The sequence below is a fragment of the Dryobates pubescens genome, chromosome 2 (assembly GCF_014839835.1).
Source record: "Dryobates pubescens isolate bDryPub1 chromosome 2, bDryPub1.pri, whole genome shotgun sequence".
Taxonomy (NCBI): domain Eukaryota; kingdom Metazoa; phylum Chordata; class Aves; order Piciformes; family Picidae; genus Dryobates; species Dryobates pubescens.
The window spans coordinates 32734058-32753913 of NC_071613.1; the positions used below are offsets into that span (position 1 = coordinate 32734058).

At 38.4% G+C, this 19856-nt stretch overlaps 1 protein-coding gene across 1 annotated transcript in view; it reads left to right on the plus strand.

Annotated features, from left to right (window-relative positions):
• Positions 1-19856, plus strand: part of OLA1 (Obg like ATPase 1) — a 100582-nt gene that overhangs the window by 27271 nt on the left and 53455 nt on the right. The gene's annotated exons all lie outside the window — the stretch shown is intronic.

Genomic DNA, 19856 nt, shown 5'->3' on the forward strand with positions numbered 1-19856 from the left:
GGACACAATTCTTTTATTTAGTCATACTGTGCTTGTGATTTAAATTCCATGAATTGAGTCAAGCTCTGCTCAGTGTGAATAAAGATGGCTTATTCTCAACCTAAAATTAGTTTATATTTAAAAAAAGAAAGATGAACCCAAAATAAACACCTTCCCCTCTCCTGTAATCATTACATATGCAGACTGTCAATGTGTCTGTGCCACAAACAATGAGTAAGTTGGTAGATGAGTTAATTTGTCAATTAATCATTTACAAATATGTACTCTTGTGTGGAAAGGGGGAGAATGTTTCAAGGTAGTTGATGTATTCTGTACTGAAATAAAATAACAGTGGTATGCTTGTTTAATATTTTTTTCTCTGTATGTTTTCACAGTGAGTGCTTTTGAGTATTAATAGATGCAGTTACACTCTGAGTAAATAATTGGGGAGTTTCATTATGTTCATGTATTTTCCTTAATGCAGAAGTGTTAGTGTCACCCCTGGACTTGCTTAGCCATTGTTACAACAGGAGAGTGCAGCATGAGTACACCTTGCAGAGCAAAAGTACCTGCCAGGCAAATTAGCTACTCAACTTTTCAGGTGTCTTGCTCTCTAAACCTCAGCGGGGTTTCAGTTAACAGAAGAAAAACAAAGCACATTCAGAATTATTAAATAATTTGGTTTTAATGAAGTCCTATATATTTTTTTAAAGTGCTAGACATTAAATTTTCATCTTCCTCCCATGTGGTCAGTGTAATGTTGTCTTGCTAAGGTATTTTGGCTACCTCATTGGAGTACTGCTGTCGAATAATATGATGAACTAGACATTTCAAAAGGTAAATACCTTGTAATTCTGCTCTTCTTGATAAGCTGCTGTTTCAGACAAGTATTTCAGTTTTTCCTAGTCTTGCTGCTGTGTACAGCTTGCTGCTTCATGATAGAGGAACCAATCAAGTCCAGAAATGCAGTGTGTGCTAGTGGAGTCTAGGTATGTCAGCTGTGGTTCTTGGTTTTCTTTGTGCCACACAGATGTTTCTGTATCCCCCGTAGTAAGAATGATTAGTTTATATTGTACAAGTCTGTTCTTGTCTGCCCTGCACTTGGTCTGAGCTACTGTGGGTAGACAGCTTACTTGATTTTTTTGCTCTGTTGTCATGTGTCAGGCCATATTCAGGAGAGGGAGCGTGGAATTCCCAGGAAGGGGTGGTGTTTGGAGCAGCCCACAGGGGTGCCAGGCACTGCCTCCCTGGCAAGTTCCTTCAGGCTGCTGGGGCTGCCTGCAGACCTACAGGTTGTGGAAGCCTCCCATAGTTTCCAGCTTGTGTCACGATCACACAAGGAGTCCTTACTTCTTCATGTCCCTTCATCTGGTTCTTATAAGCAACATCCAAAATCTCTCCCTGCTGGAGAGAAGCTCTGCCTTTGTCAGTTGAAAACCTCAAGTTATGCTTTTCTCTCATCTTTCTGCTTATGGAAATATTTTTTGCAGAATTCTTCTGCACATGGTAGTAGTTGCTGGTTTGGGTTTTTTGGCCTTCCTGCTTGTTGTTTTCTTGCTGTCTAACAACAGAGTGACCTAGGTTAACAGGATCTTGCACATCAACTGTACTACTTATTCCACTGTTGTTAACTTACTGTACTAGAGCAGGGAAAATTGGAGAAACAGTGATTTGTTTGCAGTCTCAAAGAGCTAAAAGCTTCCTGACTTTCAGAAAGGTATCTTTGGAACCACTGCAACTACAACTAAACTTTTAAGTTGAAATGTTAAGTTTGGTGGAATTTAATAGAGTAAACCCCAATTTAACACAAAGAAATTTCAAATCTTACCCATAAAGCCAGTGTGAAGTTACTTTTTTCTATGTGTTTTAATCTTTGCCTTGGAGAACAAGTTGTTCTTTGTTTCAGAGAAAGCATAATTATGTGGAAGTGCATTCTTTTTGTATTATACAAGCACTGCATGGAGATACAGCCATGTAACTAGAATGAAATATTCAGCATGAGTAAGAAGAAAGAAGAAAAAGCCCTTTGGAAATCTTCAGTAAAGGAAAAAGATTACTTGTGTGATTATGATGCTGTCTGAATGTGTAAATCAGTATCATATGTGTGGTGTGCCACCAGTTTTTGTATCTTGATAGAATGACTACATGGGTGAGCTGGACTTATGCATGGCACTGTGGGGGAGGAAGGCAGATGAAGCTACACGCAAGAGCAAGGCAGCGTCTTCCTGTGGAATGCAAACAGGCTCTGAAGGCCTCTCTTAGTAGGAGGGGGTATTGTAATATTATCAGCAATGTTGTGTTGAGAATTGAAAACCAGTAACTGAAAGCACATTGTAAAGAAACACATGATTTTAATGATTCATAGAACATTTTTAAGGTTAGTAATTGGCAAACCACGAAGAAAATTATTCTGATTTTCACCGAACTTGAGAGCCTTGTCAAAGGTAATCCATCTTCTGTTCACTTAGTGTGTTTTTTCTTAGCTATAATGCATACCATTTTATTTAAAGTTTTCATATATATGTATGTACTGTTAAATAAATGACTGAACAGAAACTTAACAGCTTTGTAGCCATTTAGAATTTATTCTAGTCTGCATCCTATAGGACTTCAGAAAATTATTTCCTAGACACAAATTGTTTGAAAAATCAGCATTGTGTAATGCTGGTGTGCTGATAGTAAAATGTAGCCTGTTTTCATACTATTGTAGCAGCTATGCTTCTTAAAAAAAAAGGGGGGGGGATGACAACACAAAGTTCTCTGTATTTGTAGTGTGTTTCTAACCTTTTTGAAGTTTCTGCATAATAACTCCATAATGTCTGGAAATCAGGGCTTTCCCACCAAATGAAAGTGCAAGAATCTTAGATGGGTAGCATTTTCTTTCCATGTTATGCGATACAGATTTTTTTGGGTTTTTTTTTTGGTTTCTGATCTGATTTAGGCTAAACCATTTCATTATGTAAAAAGGTATGTATAGTGTTCTGTGTCAGAGTTGTTAAAAAAAGGGAAAAATTGAACAGAGCTGTGTCTTCATAACAAAGTTAAACTGATTTGAAATTGTAAGTTTACTGTAAAAATCGGATATAAATCTTAAGAGGTCATTTTTTCTGTCAGATTCTCTTCTCTCAATTAGCCGGTGATGTGAAGTCTGCTAGGACAGTTCTAGCCTCTGGCTTGCTCCTGTTACTCTTCTTTCCTGTGGGTGAGTGGCAAGCAGGCTGCAAGTTGAATAAAACTTTGTGAAGTAGTGGTGGTTCTTGACTTGCTGTTCTGGGGAGCCATTTATAGCACTAGTGTTACAGCTGTCTGTGTAAGCACTTAAATATTGTGTATGCCTTTTGCATGTCCTTTGAAATGTGGGGTGGGGTGCTTGTCATGTGTTTTTCATCTAAGGTACAAGTACTGTCATAGCATCTACTGAAAATCTACTAGTTTTAGAAGCCCTGGAATAATTCCATATATTTTTATTAAAATGATAGTCTCTTCAGGATAGCCAAGGTCCAGGGCAAGTGCTGCGTGACAGCTTTTGAAGAAAAATATTGCAAGGAATCTTGCTACAATAATTGGATGAAATTACTTGGGTTTTCTGTATATACATAAAAATGCTGATGAACAAGGACTTGCCTCTGGGACATCAAAAATTGCCAGAAGCATGATGGCCATTGTGATCCCTCTTCTTCTGGAGAGTCTCTTTGAAAGCGAGTGTTTTGAGATGGAGAGGGTCTTCATTCTTTCTGAGAGGGTTGGTGGTTTGTTTTGTTTTGGGCTTTGTCAAAACTGATGTCCAATGAGACCTTGAACAAAAGGTGTTGCATGCTGGAATTAGCAACCAACATTGTCTTTTTCACAGTCCTTTCTAACTGCCCTCGAGTTTTACTGTTTGTATCAAAACCTACAGAAGAGGTTGTGGTAGCAGTGATGTTTAAAAAGACCATAGTGAAGGATGAAAACATTAGTACGGGTTATCTTTTATCCTGAAATGTTTGGATTTTAAATACATAAGCCCTAGGCAGTAACACCGAGACAGGCTGTCCGCTTGATGGTGGCCATGTGTTTTTCCTTGTGCACTGTCCTGTACCTATATACAAGCACAAAATTAATTGTGGTTGTGTGTCAAACTTTGTGGAAGGCCTGATCTTGTTCATAACTAGCCACCAACTAGTTTGCAGCTGTAATCCTTGTTTGCTCATTGTTAGGCCTACAAGAAGGCAGGGGAGGGACTTCTCAGGATATCAGGTAGTGATAGGACAAGGGGGAATGGAATGAAGCTGGAGGTGGGGAGATTCAGGCTGGACGTGAGGAGGAAGTTCTTCACCATGAGTGTGGTGAAGGCCTGGAATGGGTTATCCAGGGAGGTGGTTGAGGCCCCCTCCCTGGAGGTGTTTAAGACCAGGCTGGATGAGGCTCTGGCCAGTCTGATCTAGTGTGGGGTGCCCCTGCCCATGGCAGGGGGGTTGGAACTAGATGATCCTTGTGGTCCCTTCCAACCCTGACTGATGCTACTACTGTGATACTCATCTAGTAATCATGAAACTGGGGAAAGCTAATACACCTTCATATGTGCTGTATTTGGAAAACTTAGCAAAAAATGAGCGACACAAAATGAGGTGTTAAATTCATGTGAAACAAATATAATAAGAGATAAGCATATATAGAAGCTGTTGAATAAAGGTGAGATACAAATAGTAGGTGTGTGGGAAGTCAGATGGTGTCTTCATATGAAAAGTTGGTATCCAAAGAGGCTATTTGCTAGGGCTATGTGCGCACATGGTTTTACCTAGGAAGCGTTTTCAGTCATTACTCTTAATAGCAACAAACATAAAATACGGTGTGATAAATAGAAGGTGGGTTTAAAAATAGAACATAAAGGTAAAATATTGGCACGGTATTAAAGTGGCAATTTATTTGCAAGACATAACACAATTATCTAACAAAGTGTGCTGCTGAACTGATGTTGCAAAGCAGTGCATTTAAAAGAGCACAGCAGTTTTCTTGGCATCTGTTGCCTAACTCCAGCCCAGGGTGCCACCATCATCACAGTTTAAGTTGTTTGCTGCTTGTCTCTAGCAGTAGTTCAGGTGCTGTGGTGATAGCAAAATGTATCTTACTGCCATGAAAATAGTGAAATACTATTGGTTATTTAACTCAGCATGAATAACGATAATATAGAGGTTGGCCATCCTCGGGGATGCAGCAATTTGTATTAATGGTGCTTGCCCTGTATGAACCATGTGATGAAAGGGTAGTCCCTAAACTGCTTACTTAACTGTGCATAACTTTCATTGACATTTTTAATTCATAAAGTACTGTAATTTCCAATTCTTAAATTGAAGTTTTTAGTGTTTAAAACAAAATGGTTTATAACAAACTGTTCTTCATGCAAGGTACATGTAACATCTTTGTCTTTTTCTATCGTTAAGAAAAGTGTTTCTGTAATGTTAATTAGCTAGTAACTGCTGTTTTCAGTGTGCTTTAATTACTGTATGTTGCTTGATTATATGTTATGAAATAAACTTAAGGTTGTTCTAGATTGTTAAACAGTGAGCTAATATATAACTACTGTATGATGAAGTTTTTCAGATATGATAGTGGGGCTATTGGGTGGAGGAAAAGCTAAAAATGCAGTCTCATTCTTAGTGTATGAACACAATTTTAAGAATTGCCTCCTAGATTTTAAATTACTGTTTACAAGAAATATCTGGTAAGATACCATGAAAATACTTTGAATCATAACTGTGCATAATCATAGAATAGATTGTAAAGATGTAATCTTGCATGATTTGTGTGTGTGTTACTAATAGTCATCCTTTGCTGACAGTCTAATTGTACAATGTGAGATACTTATCATTTACTATCACTTAAGAATGAAAAAAAAATGCTTCTGTTCAAAATGTTTAGTAATAGCTACATTAGCAGAAGATAAATTACATGTATACAATTCTGTCTGTGTATGCAAGTAAGTTGCTGTAGTGTCAGTTGTACTTTTTAATTAGCGAGATATTCCAATAACTTGGTACTTGTGGACAGGTTTGTATTCAGTTTTGGATGGAACAATGCTAAATGAAAAGCTGGACTTAACGCTTACGTTGTTTGGTCAACAGGAATTAAAAAATAAGCTAATTTTTATTGATGAACTAAAACTTTTGATAACAAATGCATTTGATTATCTTCCATATTATTATTGTTGGTTTTAAACAAATTATTGAGTATTGTAAAATGTATCCTGTAACAACTTCATCTCCTTCAGGAGTAGTAGGTTTTATATTGGCTATTGACTTAACTGATCTAACACTGAAAACCACTAAGAATTTAGATACTATTCATGGGCAGTTGCCTTCATCTCTAGTCTTTCCAGGACGTGATGCTTTAAATACTCAAGAGACTTTTTTTAGTTATGTCTCTTTCTCAAATTGCTAAAAGAAAATCTGTATTTGTTTGTTGATTGTACATAGCAATAAACATTTGCAGTTAATGTCTTTTTCATTTGCTTTGCTATACCTTAAATTCTTGCTTCATCCCTAGTTAAATTTCATGGTTATGTTCACACACTTCACCTGAGGTCTTCAAGAAGTTCAGTGTAAACAGCTGTATAGCTCTGATCATGAGCTAACTTTGCAAATGATGCAAAATACAGGAAGGTAAATGCTGTATTGTGCCAGTTTATTTCCCAAAGATATTTGGCATTTCCTTTACAGAAATGTTTTCAAAATGGCTTTGCCAAAAATACTAACTAACCCTCAACAAACAACCAGTAAAGAAACAATTAGATTCAAAATCTTTTAGTTTTGTGGAGTTTCTTCATGAGTATCTTAGGAGTTTTTGCTTGAAGTAGCGTAAGAGTATGGCTCAGCGATGTTGATACCTAGGGGGATAGGGTCAGCTGCAGAAGTGGGTTGGTTGTGCTTTTCCTGTAGCCTAATAAAATGTGGCATTTTAAGTGCTGTAGAGAGGGTCTCAATTGTGGCTGTTCTCACAGTTAAGTAACTTCTTAGGGACGCTGAAGGCACTTTTTTTTTTTTTTTTCCATTCAAAGAAGATAAAACAATTAGGTGTTCCCTCCCATGCAGATGTTACAAAATGTAACATGCCTGTTAATTTCCCTTTCTTCACTGTTCGTAGTGGACACTGGAGCTTTGGTACACAAGGGTCTTTATGTTTCTTTTACGTTTGGTTACGTTTATAGCAGGTACTGTTTTAGGTATCAAAGTCTCACTGGCAAATCAGTAAATGGTATCTTCTGTATGTTTGTTTTGTTTTTTTTAACTAACTTAATGTGATCCCATTAAATGTCGTTAGTGGCATTTTTATGTGGAAAGTTACAAGTCTTCTGGATTCTTTAGTCGCCAGATAAGCATTTTGATGCCTTCTAGGTCAATGAAAATGTATCAATAAGAAAAAAGTATTTCTAGAGTTAATCTTACAGAATTGTTTGGGGTGGGGAAGAGTATTTTGGTGGGCACGGGAGGGAGAGCCTGGGAATTTGATGAACTACCACTTTTAATATAGTAGTGTACAACTGAGATTTTAAACCAATTTTAATTTAACTTGTATTTAAGGTTAATACCAAAGAATGTGCATGAATCAGCCCAGTCCTTAAATCAACAAATTTTTGAATTTAAAGCTTTTGTATCCCTGATAGGGTTATTTCAGTGGTTGACTGAAACATTTTAGAGAAGGAAAATGTTTCTTTAACTCTTAGAGGGGAATTAAGTTGAGAATTTGGAACAGAGTGGGGAGAAAATAAACCCTTTAAACTCCCCTCTGATTGTGATTATCATGAAACTGAGCTTTGCTTTGAGATTTTAAGCAATGCTATGTTTTCATAATTGGTGTTTATATTCTCAGATGTTACTGACTTGGAATTCTTAGAGGATGCCTATAACAAACTGGATCTGTCAATAAGTAACTCGTTTACAGCATTATTGTACTCAAGTCGTGAGAAGTTTAATTGCAGTTTGCTGCCGTCATTTTTCTTGACAGCTGTTGAAAATAGCGTGGTGGAATTGGATTTATACTGACTTTTAGGAAGCAGATATTTGTTCAAAAGCAGTCGGGGAGTGCAAAGATCCATGCCAATATTCAGAATTCATATTTCCCTTGAATGGAAGGTTGTGATAAAATGGTACATGGTGTGTTTTCATTGCCTGTTGAAAGACTTTCATGCAGTTAAAATAAGCATTTTGATGGTGGTTGAATTAAGAGTTTTTGTCAGTCTCTTCTCATCATGGATGATTAGACTAAAACGTCTGCTTGTCTTGACTTGAGATCACCACAGCTTCAGATAACATGCTTTGTGATTGAAGGTCGAAATATTTTGAATTCTAATGGGCTGCCAGATGAATTGCTTGAAATAGACTGTAAAATTTCAAGGCTTCCTTTTCCATCTGCTGTGAAAAGAACCATTGGGAATGGTTGAGCTTGATGATCATAGAATTACGGAATGGTGATTCTAAAACCCTCAAAGGGAAGTTGCTATGGAGATCTAGTTCCAAACTGTGAAATGATTCACCTCTGAAAGGCTTCAGGGTCTGAGAAGCTGAACACATCATTGTTCAGGTGGTCATTGGTTAGGAAATTGCTGGTGCCTGTGTAATCAGCACTCCTGTGGTAGTTAACGATCTAAAAAGGTTTGTTCTGAATGATGTGGGACAACAGCAATGTGCATAAGATGGCTTCTCTCAATCATAGTTTGCTCAGCCTGGTGCTTGTAAAAATACAGTGAGCTAAATGGCAGAGAAATGAACTGCTTCATTGAGGAAGTCCTTTAAAAACAGAATTCTTTTCTGTGATAGATTTGACATCTAAAGTAAAAAGGGAAGAACCATTTCAGTTTAAAGCTGTGGTTAGATGTTGTGAAAGTATCACATTTATATATTTATTTTGCATGGAGCAGAATAGCAGGGCTGTGTATTTGTATTTGCTTGCAGGCTAAAGGAGTAATACTGTTGAAAATCAAGATTTCTACCCAATCACACCTCAGGCTTGATGTGCTGATATTGCTGTCCTTGTCTGCTGTTACCCCCTAGTTTTAGGGCCTACGAGATACTCTGCTTTGACAATAATGAAAAAAAACCCCTATGTATATATCCAGGAGTCAAATTAATCAAAGCATGTATTTTCTTTCTTAGTTTCTGTGTTGCTTGTGTGTTTTCAGGATAGGGAAAGGGAATAAACAAAAAATGTTCACATGCAAACATAAAGCAATATGTTTCAACTGTTGCTAAAATTTGCCAGCAGAGTCTCCAATTACTTGGAAGCTTGAACAAAGATATAAGCATTTAGTGCCATTATAAAGGAAGGAAGAAGTAATTTTCTCAGTGTACAAGTTATTACTGACTGTAGCTGTCTGTACTTAATTCAACATAAAACATTTTCTTGACCATATGAGGTTCAGATAAAGAAGTTTCTGTTATTTCTTGCATATTTGTTCAGTATCACTCTTGTCACACTCTTGTAACAATCCATTAGTGGGATTCAGAAAATAAGAGGACAGTGGCTACTAGATGGTGCCAGATAGTTGCAGAATACAACTGACATGTTCCACAATGTAGGTAGCTTTGAAGTAAAATCTTACTAGGAGGAAAAACAAATCCCTGAGTGTTAGGGATTATTTTAATGAAATGTACAAAATGAGGTCTTTCCCTGTAACTGGTCAGCTAATCTATAGCAAGTCATATGCTTAGTTTTCCTCTTTCATACAAAACTCAAGCAGAAGGGACTATCATCCAAATTAAATATTAGTATTGAGTTTTATCTGGTTAACTGTTACTTTAAGATTATAACTTTGACCAAAAAACATTGCAGACTCTCTTTACCCAGGCCTTGCATTGCAAATATAGTGCAAACTGTATATATCCCTGTTGTTTTCAGTATTTCAGGTGCTCTTCTAAGAGATCCTAAGGACAGTGTCATCACCTTTAATTCGTTGAAAAGTAATTGTTGTGTGTGTGGGGAAAAAAAGATCATATATGAAGAACAAACTCTCATAACCAGATAATGTTTTAACTTTAAAAAATTACTACTAACAGCATTTCTATTAATAGAAATAAGTAGCACTCTTTTAAAAATTGGATTGATTTGCAATGGATAAATGTGGATGAAACTGCTACTTTTGCATTAAAGTTTATGCATGTGGGATAGAATGTCTGTGTGTTGAGGCACATTTATTATAATGTCTTTTTGCTTTGGTTTTTAAAGATACTTTAACTTAGTAATACAACATTTCATTAAAAGCTTACGTAGGATCTATGTAACAGCACCGATAAAACAATTTTTTCTTCTTTTAGTCTATCCTATCCCAGTTTTGGTCGATGTTGGCTGATCTTTCCTCAAGTATGTTTATACCTTCTCATATCCATTGTGCAATGAATAGGTCCTCCAAGGAGAAACATTCAGATCTGGAGAATAATGTGCTTTATTAACATGTGATGAGCAGAGTATACAGGTCTATGAATAACTTTAAAAACTCAGTTACTCTTTCTGTACAAAAATTACTGCTCTGTAAAAAACCCTTCCTTTTCCCCTCCTTTCCCCCCCCCCCCCCCCCCCCCCCCCCAAAAAAAAAATTTCCATAGTTCATTTTTTATAGCTTTTTTGTAAGGCACTGGAAGAAGCAGCTTGACAATTTTGTAACAATTGTTCTAACAACAATATCACTTAAAGTTTCAGAATATTTGGGAAATGCTTAGACATTAAGCTGTTGTAGCTGAAAAATTGCCGTTACTGAGTTCTATCTATGTATTTATATAGCTTAAGACTTTAAATGTTTCTGAAGAGAAGTTACCTTATTGAAACAATTTTACACAGTTCATTGTGTGTTCCTGGAGGGCTGCGGTTTTGCAACCTGTCCTGAACTGTTCACTCTCTGTGTATTGTTTTCTGAAGACTGACACTCCAAGAAGAGAGTTGATCAGGCTCTGTACAGGAGCCAAGGTTTGCTCAGCAGCATTTAATAGCTTGGGCTTTGTGTCAGCATTAGGTATTGAAAGCTGTTCAGGAGAAGCATGCTTGTGGAAGTTGCTGTGCCAGACCACATAACTTAAGGGCTCAAGTGGGATTTTAAAAAAACCTTTTAAAATCTTTGATATGGTCAGTCTGTCACCCAGATAAATGGTCTGTGAGTAATTTAAATGTTTCCTGTATATCTTGTTATTCAAGGCCAGATAGAACTGCCCTGAGTGTTTCTGTAGATGACTGTTAGTTGCTGTTCATGATCTGCGTAAATACATTGTCTTAAAAACAAAGCAATTTTTAGCAATTATATTTTGTTACTTTGATTTGTGGAGATTCCAATTAAGACTGGCACCATCGACCTTGGCCCTGAGTATTCCAAAGAGAAGACCTTGATGACTAACCTGCAGAAAGAAGGGGTAAAATGTACCAGAGTTGATGGTGATGGAATTAACACCAATACACTGTTATACATACAGGCATGTTTCTGCTTAGGAGTGGTGTTTTAATACAGTGTAGATGCCATCAACTTGCAGATAGATGAGTTTCAGTCTACTTTTGAGTAGGATCCTTTACTTCCAGTCTGGATGTGTGGTACACAGAGGCATGTTAAAAGTTATCCACTGATGTTTGTGGCCAGACCTTCCTGTATACACCGACCTTTATGCAGGCAGTGCTGCCATGGGAGCACTCACCAGGAAGGGAGATTCTGTGGGGACTCTCCCTTGTTCTCCTTTCATGACTTAAACTCACAAGGTTTTCAGAACAGAGAGTAACAAAAAGCAGACTGTGGCTGAGCTAAGGTTTAAAAGATCACTTCTCAGAAGCAATCGTTCACATACTGTAGCCTTCAGCTTACAGGCATTTTGTAGTGGTCTAGGCTATGCCTCTTCTTCCAGTTAACAGTTGTATTTTGGAAAAATGTGATCAGAAAGGCTAGTTTTTCCTAGGGAATTCTTACTTGAAAAAATTCAGATGGTATGTCAGCCATCTCAAGAAGTTTTATGTTGAGTGCTGTCTTTCCTAGTGCCTTCTGATAGTGAGTCCATGCAAATTACCATGTGCTGTGATCCTGGGTGAAATATGTTGCAAGAAGAATGACCAACGAGTTTGTTCCAAGCACTGTTTGGTGAGCAGGGCAGTGATAGTATTTCAAGTACATGATCAAGGGCAGTCAGAACGAGCCCTCTGGAAATGGAAGCATGAAGGACTCTAAGATTTATTCCTTCAGCTGTCAGATAATGTTCTTTACTCAGTATGACCAACTTGATAGCAAATCTCAGCAGGTAGAAGGTTTTGCCTGTGGAGTGTTGACTACATCCCAGTGGTCCTAGGATGAAAGAGCAATGGCAAGTAAACACATTTTACATCTGAAATAAATCACTAATACTTTGTCAGACAGACTCAAGGGTAAGGGCTCTGGAACAGGATTTTGCGGATAAACTCATTGGAGTGTCTGTCTTGGTAACAACTTTTCTCTTAAAACTGCTCTCGCCAGGAACAGAATCATGGTTTCTTCTGCCAGCTTAACATGTCCTGAAGTGAATTGCTTTGCCCCAGTGTTTCCTGGGAGGTTATAATTCTCATGTCTGACCTTGTGCAGTACACACTTGATGAGTACTTTTATGCAAATGCAAATTCTTTTTATGCTCAAGAAGTTGATACTACAGTCATTTAAAATCCTGTATTGCTGCTGCATGCTCTCATTGTGTGTCTGCCAGTGCAGAAATAGACTTGCCCTTTTTTTGTCAAATACTCCCAATAGATTTGATATTGAAAGGACTGCCATTCAGCTGCTATTTCTGACTTTTGGGGAGGGGTGCTTGATCTGCGCTCCCTTGACCGATGTGGTACTAGGGCTCAGCAGGGTAAATGTAGCTGCTTATCTATTGGTAAGTAATGAATCTGAGTCCTAATACCACACCAGTCAGGAGAGCCCAGAACAGCTGCTTTTACCATCCTGTGTCTGTATAGCCATATGGTGCACATAAACTGTAACATTGTGTTCAAAGTAATTAACGCTGCAGCTAATATTCTGAACTGGTTTTCTGTTGCTAAAAATCAGCTAAACTTGAGAATAAACCCAAGCATTTTTAATACGAATCCAAACCTTTCCTTATATTTCTACGATGGAAATAAAACAAAATATTTATTGCCACAGTGACTGCTTGCATTTTGAATATATTTATACATATTTTTTTAAAAAAAAAAAAATCTAGTTAACTTTAAAATATGTAAGTTTTCTTGTCATTTAGGGTTCTGTGAAGCTGATCATCAAGAGGGTTGCAAATCATTGGCGGTTTCTATTTTCAGAGTTCCACATCACAGAGTAATTTGCTTTAATTTCACCCAATTTAACCTATACTTCACACCATCACCATTCAGCTTTAATAGCTATGTTCTATGCATAAGAAAAGCAGATAAATGTCCACAATTAGACTGCAAGTGATTACAACTAGTTAGGGCTTTATGAAGACAAAACTTAAAGGGCTGTAGCACAAAACAAAGCCACAAAAGATGTCTGAAAAAATTATTTCTTCAGAAGTCAAGGTTTACTACAGCATTTTATTTAATGTTTTTTTTGTACTTGATTTTGCTTATGTTGAAGATTTAGGCAGGTGCACCTTCTTCAACTGAAAATTACTCTGCTTAAAGAGTATTAGGTTTGGTGTTACAGGTGATTAATAGAACTTGAAAGTAGCTTGCAAAGGAAAACATGCTAAACCTACTTTATTTGTTGGTTCTTTGTTAACGTGTGCTATGTTTAAGAAGCTGTAAAATGTTGACTCTGGCAGTTTTTTTGCCCTTCTAACCATGAGTATGCATAGTAAAACTGTACCATCATCAAAGTTTATTACATTCTATAATGTTAAATGTACCACTATAAGAAACAGCAGTATCTTTTACTGTTTAAAAACTTCATGGTGTTGATGATAGCATGGCAAGCCAGTCTAAGTACAGATATTATTAATAATGTTTTTTGACACTTGTAGTCTTGTTTCTATTGATACCTCAAAGAAATACTCTTGCTTCTTGTCCCCTTCCCCCTGTAAAGTTACTCTACATTATGTCTTTTTGTTTTCTCTTACCATTCCCACCCCAGTAAGTGGCCAGATAGATATTATTGCTCATTTATTTCGGGGCTCTTAACAGGGTATGTGTGTGAACTGTGATGTGCCACATCGGTCTGTGAGGAGCAGCTCTTTTTAATAATAGTTGTTGAATGTGTGCTGGAGAGGAAGTGCAAGTATCAATTATTCTCTGGGTCTGGTTTTCAGTGGCGTTATTAAATGTTCTCTTATAGCTTAATGACAAAAAAGGTTGGTCATTACCCTAAATACCAATGAAAGTTTCAGCTTGTGCTGCAGTTCAGATTCTGATCAAATTGTAAATATCCCTCCTAATTACAGCATAACATATACAAAAGCAGTTGCTTGCCTTTTGTAAGTGAAAGATGTCAAAATGCTGTTATGTGGAGCTTAGTGTTAGCCAAATATTTTGTTCCATTTTACCTTTAAGGATAAGGGCAATTAAAGAATTGAAGCAACTGATGCATCAAATATAAATTAATTTTGAAGATATTCTTTAATTTCCATAATTGCAATTAGGAGCAGAATAAGATAAGCCTAGTAGTATTATTTTGATTCGATTCTTAGCATCTTAATGGCAGCTTAGAGCAGCTAAAAACAATGAAGTTTAGGCTATAGGCAGCTTCGTTTTTGTGTCAAACTAGTTTTATATGCTATATCATAAAACTTCCAGTCCAATCAGCAGCTACATTTAAATACTGCAAATTGTGGCAGCAAAACAATAATTCTGCTGATTAGCCCCTTTCCATTTCTTGTAAGTGAACTGTTTATGCTGTTGAGTACCTTTTGAAAAAAGAAAAAGCCAAAACAGCCTTGATTAGTCAAGGAGTAATTGGATGACTTGATTTTAGCAAGAGAATGAATTGGTTGATGATAGCCTGTAACTAAGTGTAGTGGTTCTGTTCAGATGAATACATAACATACAGTCATCAGATCTTGACAGGTATAACATAAGCAATGCAAAAATCTCTGGAGGCTGAGAGATAAATTTTGTCAAAGAATTTTGAAGCTGATTCTTGAAAGAAATGGGAAGAAACATGCATGCTATTAGATGATACCATTTTAAATGTGGCATTTTTTACTGCAGTAGTGAATACATCTTTATTTGCTTTTGCATGTAAAGAAAATACGTAGTTTCTATGCCATCAAGACCTGCCAGACAGTTAGTTCTGCTCTTCCTCAGGGAGAAACCAGGATCGGGTCTCAGATCTTTTCCAGCCACTCATTTCATTTTCTAGATCTTTTTTATTTGCTATCACTTGAAAGCTGACTGTAGAAGCAACCATCAGGTTTTTTTTAATGCTGCTTTTCAGTGTTTTTTGACCCACCACATTTGAACCCAAACAGCCTAGATAAAGTGCTTAGCCAAAGGTAAATCTTTCTCTGCAACTGAAGAATCCTTTAGGTTTGGGCCCACTGGTGACAGAAGAAGGAGCTGGATGTTGCAGTGATAATTTCCAAGCTCCTCATTTCCAGTCATTCAAGGTAAAACATCAGTTTTGGTGCTGATAAATGGCAAAATGATTTCTGCTGCTCTTAGGCTTACTATTTTTTATCTAAATACTTGCCTTGTGTTAGTAGCAGTATCCGCATGTCACTAAAACATTATGGGAATTTACCACAGCAGGCTTGTTTACTTACAGCAAGCTTGATGTTTCAAACTCTGTAGTCTTTGTTCTTTTACACTACAGAAAATAGCAGGGGTGTATCTTTCAAGCTGGAGTGCAAATCCATCAGTATTTTCTGGGAGATTGTTTGAAAAAAAGGTTTATAGCCAGGATACTTAAAATATCAAAAAAAAGAGAAGTGGATTTTGTTCAACTTCCTTTTGACTAACTTCTGCTAAAAACAAGTTTTGCCTCTGGTGGGAAATGTGACACCTGAGAAGTCATAATCTGTTTTTTTAAATGATGACATTACTGATTAGGCTTTCCTAGTTGACCTTCTGCTAGTGCTGTATGCATAGCTTAGTTGTTGACAAACAGATGCTTCTTTAGGGAGATTCCTGAGTAAGTCTATTTCATGTATATATTTTCTCCTGATGCAGCTGTTAAGTGAGCCTACCAGGGGTCAGGCTCTGCTTGTTCTGCTGTTCTTGGATAGAGAAGGGCTGGTGGGAGATGTGATGGTAGGAGGCTGTCTAGGGTTCATTGATCATGAGATAGTGGTTTTCAATATGCAGGGCAATAGGGAGGAGCGGTAAGAGAGCCCTCACTTCGGACTTCCGGAGGGCAAACTTCAACTTGTTTAAGCAACTTATTCAGAAAGTACCCTGGGTAGCCGCCCTTAAGTACCAAGGGGTCCAGGATGGTTTGACCTACTTCACACAGGAGGTCTTGAAGGCACAGGAACAGGCTGTGCCCACGTGACGAAAGATGAGCCGGCAGGGAAGGCAACCGGCCTGGATAAGCAAACAGCTCTTGAAGGAATTAAGGGAAAAACAGAGGGTGTATCACCTTTGGAAAGGGGGGGGAGGCAACTCGTGATAAGTTTAAGGATGTTGTTAGATCATGTAGGAGAAATTGGAAAGTCAAAAGCCCAGTTAGAACTTAAGCTGGCCACCTCTGTGAGAGACAATAAAAAGCACCAAGTTGGGAACAGATGTTGAGCTGTTAGAGGGTAGAAGGGCTCTCCAGAGGGACCTTTACTGGCTGGACAGATGTGCAGAGTCCAACATGATGACATTCAACAAGTCCAAGTGCTGGGTGCTGCACTTTGGTCACAACAACCCCATGCAGCACTACAGGCTGGAGTCAGAGTGGCTGGAGAGCAGCCAAATAGAAAGGGACCTGGGGGTACTGGTTGACAGCTGGCTGAACATGAGCCAGCAGTGTGCCCAGGTGGCCAAGAAGGCCAATGGCATCCTGGCCTGCATCAAGAATAGTGTGGCCAGCAGGAGCATGGAAGTCATTGTGCCCCTGTATTCAGCACCTTGAGTCCTGTGTCCATTTCTGGGCCCCTCAGTTTAGGAAAAATACCGACTTGCTATTCCTGATACAGGCCAGGATGCCATTGGCCGCCTTGGCCACCTGGGCACACTGATGGCTCATGTTCAGCTTACTATCAACCAGTACCCCCAGGTCCCTTTCTGACTGGCTGCTCTCCAGCCACTCTGACCCCAGCCTGGAGCACTGCATGGGGTTGTTGTGGCCAATGTGTAGAACCCAGCACTTAGATGTGTTAAATCTCATGCCCTTGGACTCTGCCCATCTGTCCAGCCTGTCAAGGTCCCTCTGCAGAGCTCTCCTACCCTTTAACAGATCAACTCCTGCCCCAGCTTGGTGTCATCTGCAAATTTACTGATGATGGACTCAATCCCCTCATCCAGATCATCAATAAAGATACTGAACAGGATGGGGCCCAGCACTGATCCCTGGGGGACACCACTAGTGACTGGCTGCCAGCTGGATGTGGCACCATTCACCACCTCTCTCTGGGCTCAGCCCTCCATCCAGTTCCTAACCCAGCTCAGAGTGCTGCTGTCCAAGCCACAGGCTGACAGCTTGGCCAGGAGTTTGCTGTGGGGGACAGTATCTAAAGCCTTGCTGAAGTCCAGGTAGACCACATCCACAGCCTTTCCCACATCCACTAGGCGGTTCACCTGATTATAGAAGTTGATCAGGTCGGCAAGGTAGGACCTGCTCTTCCTAAATCCATGCTCAATACTTCCCCTCCTCAATATTTTTACTCCCAGATTCTGTTGGAAATCGGTGAACTGTATCAACCAAGCTAGTATCATCTTTTTGTCAATGTTTATTTTTCATTTGCTGTTTTCACAGAGCTACAGATCTATACACTAACTGATTTTCCTTCAGAAAACGGAAATTCTTCTTTGTTTCCTGACTTCGTGCGTTTCAAGAGCTACCTCCCAGTTCCCTGTGCTTCTTCCTTTTAAGCATATTTTTCCACAGGCTGCTTTTCTACACAGTACTCAATATCAACTACATGTGCTACTCCTCACTCATGGTTCATGGCTTGTGTCCACCTTGTCCATCTTGTTCATTGTACAGGTCCACACTATCTTTCATTGGACAAGATGTTATTCTGTCCCCTGTTTGCTATATTTAAAAACAGAGCCTTTGAGCTTTGTTTGCCCCTGTGCAAATATGCAACTAGTGTTGATTTGTTCCATGAGAAGAGTCAAGTAACCAAGTGAGGAAGGGACAGAAAGCTAAATTACTGCCTTGAATGGGAAACCATCAGCTCAGTAGAGAGTCTCCTGTTATGACTAAGCAACTGCCTGTTGTTGCCAGATATGGGCCTCCTGTCATTGATGTTGCCTAAATAAGCTGCAGCATGGGTGCTGACATAAGTATGAGATGAGAGTTGAAGTAACCCAGCAGAATGTTAAGTCCTCATGGGTTGAAGTGGTCAGCGGACTATGAGGAGAGCAGCGGTGAAATATGTAGACTCAGTTTTATAAAGGTGGAATTACACTGAATTAATTTGTTTCAAATTAGTGAAGAACGGTTTGGGGTTTTTTTTGTGAAAAGAAATGGAAAGCTATGGATAAATCAAGAAAGTTGCTGAAGTATTTTACTGTGGTTGAAAATGGGAAAAATGTATATAAGCTGTGTTGGGACTAATTACTTTGTTAGAAAAACTTTATTCTTAGGACTGAAACAAGTTGTATCATTTTATGTTCTAAATGCAAGATCTTTATAATTACAGGGCATTTCTCCTGGTTCTAACAGTCTGGGGGTCCTTTGTTGTTTTTTAAAGTCATGGACACCCAGCCTGAAAGATGGTAGATAGACTTCTTTTAAGGCTGCTTGAGTACTGTTGAAAAGGCTGGGCAGGTAGACTTTTCTTTGGTCTGTATGGTAACATCTTGCTACTTGCCCCCCCATTTTAATTCAATACTTTCCTTGTAAATCAGCACAGAGCTTTAAAATTAGTTTCTAGTATTTGTTCATCTGTGGAGCCCATGTCCCATCAAGTGCGGTGTACAGATAGGGATTTATATGAGGCGAAGCCTACACTTAACCTCTTCCTTAATTGCCTAATATTGGTATGCATTAGTGTGGTGAATTTCCATTTGCCAGAGCAATCTGCTCTCCCGTTGTGACCAGCATCAGAGTTGAATCTACTGCTGAAGTGTTGTGGGGTTTTGGTGTGGTTTTTTTTGAGGTGGGGTGGGGGCTCGTTTGTTGTGTGGTTCGTTTCCACCTCCTCCCCTTGAAGCAAGGAAGCTCATTGAGGGTCTTTAGAGAGAGACAGCCCGTGGGAGAGGATGGAACTTCTGGTAGCTACTGTTTTAAAGACTTTGCAGGCACAGACATTTGACTGCCAGCATCATTTTGAACTTGTGTACTTTGTGTTTTGATGTAAAGTCTTTATTGCCAAAGCTATTGTTTTCAGTACATTTGAGGAATTAAGCATGACAGCAGGGAACCCAGACTTTCTATCTGTAAGGAATTGTTTGTAGTATACTCTCTTTGCAATCTTACTTAGTATGAGAAATGCCTTGGCTTTTTTTCCCTGTGAAAATCAGTTGACCTTTATCTTGGTAATGTTAAAATAAAATTGTTTTTGTGGTTGATTTCTCAAGCATATCTTTAATGTTATCGGATAGGCATGCAAATACTCTGCAAATTGATCCAGGAGTAAGTAATAGACTGGTTTTAATAGTGGATTTTTTAATTTATTTTTTTTTAAAAGTATGGATAGATTTTTTTTTGGGATGTGAGGGTTTGGGATTTTTTGGTGATGCTGCTTATCTGGTAATTTAAATCCTAGCTGAATTATGTTGCCAGACTGTCTTCAGAAGGGCATGAAGTCAGCACACATGCTTCAGTAATATCTGGTTGTTTTACCCTTATGTTTCCAGTTGGCAAT